Source organism: Schistocerca piceifrons, chromosome 3 (assembly GCF_021461385.2).
Source record: "Schistocerca piceifrons isolate TAMUIC-IGC-003096 chromosome 3, iqSchPice1.1, whole genome shotgun sequence".
In the NCBI taxonomy this organism is placed as follows: domain Eukaryota; kingdom Metazoa; phylum Arthropoda; class Insecta; order Orthoptera; family Acrididae; genus Schistocerca; species Schistocerca piceifrons.
This window is the reverse complement of record NC_060140.1, coordinates 674,752,231-674,753,804: the sequence shown is the minus strand read 5'-3', so window position 1 is coordinate 674,753,804 and position 1,574 is coordinate 674,752,231. Positions and strand designations below refer to the sequence as shown.

Below are 1,574 nucleotides of genomic sequence, written 5' to 3'. Positions count from 1 at the left end.
CGGGCAAGTGTTCTACCAACTGAGCTACCCAACACGACTCACGCCCCGTCCCCACAGCTTTACTTTTGCCAGTACCTCGCTTCCTACCTTCCAAACTTTACAGAAGCTCTCCTGCGAAACTTGCAGAACTAGCACTCCTGAAAGGTTTGCAGGAGAGTTTCTGTATAGTTTGGAAGGTAGGAGGCGAGGTACTGGCAGAAGTAAAGCTGTGGGGACGGGGCGTGAGTCGTGGTTGGGTAGCTCAGTTGGTAGAGCACTTGCCCGCGAAAGGCAAAGGTCCCGAGTTCGAGTCTCGGTCCGGCACACAGTTTTAATCTGCCAGGAAGTTTCATTACTCTGTCTGTCTTCTTGTAGCCGTTATAGTTGTAAGAGGCTGTAACGCTCAATTGAATGCTTAGTTAGCTTTCTTTTGTTCCTTGTTCGAGAAAGACGCCATTGCAGGCTGATGAATGAAAAAGGTGTATACTTTATATTTACGTTGATTTTTGAATATAGAAATTGTTAAAAATACTTCTAATAATGTATTGCTAGCTTGTCCAGTATTTCATTCGACATTTTTAGCCGTTTTCAGCATATTTAGAATTTTTCATGACGCAGAGCTGTGCAGCCATCGCGGGAGCGGCTGCCACGGCAAATTCAAATTAAATTCAATGAAACCAGTTTTCCCGCAATTAAGCGGGCAGGTTATGATTCTTTCAGCTTCCCGGAGGCCTCAGAGGTGAATGGTGGATTTTATTACATCATTTTCAGGTGCTCATGTGTTATTACAATATCAGTGACGTAAATAATTTACGGTAATACGAGTAATAAAATTTTACCTGTGCGATATCAAAGACTGCTGTGATGAAACCTGTTCTGGCTAATAATACAAAAATCAAATTTCATTTTTAGTTTCATGCTCTCGTGTTAGTCGTGGCAATCAATAGTGTTCATATATTAAAAAATCGACTGCACCTTTTACGTTTAGCGAACATAGCATACTGTAACTTCTGTACGTATAATAAGATTAATTTTCAGGGCATTTCAGAGATGAAAGTAGCGAAGGGAATGTTTAATTTCATAACTGGTTACGGTAATGATACCGTGTTCCATTTCTTACAATCCAGACCAGCGTTATATAAAAATAGTTTGAAAATTAAAGATCATACGTGCACAGCAGGAAATACTTTAGTGTTGTGTGAGTCCCCACGTAATAGATCAAGGTGTACAAAGTTAAAATATTTTCAGCTGCAGAAAATAATAGCGAGAATCGCATTTTATCTGTTGTGCTTGCAATAATAAGCTATATACAGTTAATTAAAACATTATGCCATATAAACTGCATATAAAGTCAAAAGCGCGGTGGAGATTACGCGACAACGACCAGACAAACCGCCGAAACATGCACTGTTGGTCTGTTGACAATCCCGTTGGCTTCATCTGGGGGAACGCCAGCGTCCCTGAAGTGTAAACGTGTGGTGTGAGACAGTGAACTATCAGCTGATAGGCCCATTTTTCATAGACAGAACAATGAACGCGAACAGGTATCGCAGCCTCCTGACATATTATCTTACACCGATGCTACAAGACGCCCC

At 41.3% G+C, this 1,574-nt stretch overlaps 1 non-coding gene across 1 annotated transcript; it reads left to right on the top strand.

The window, feature by feature from the left end:
* The first annotated feature begins 230 nt into the window (after nt 1–230).
* Nucleotides 231–305, top strand: Trnas-cga. The gene has a single exon. It is a non-coding gene; the product is annotated as a tRNA-Ser (tRNA).
* The last annotated feature ends 1,269 nt before the right edge of the window (nt 306–1,574 follow it).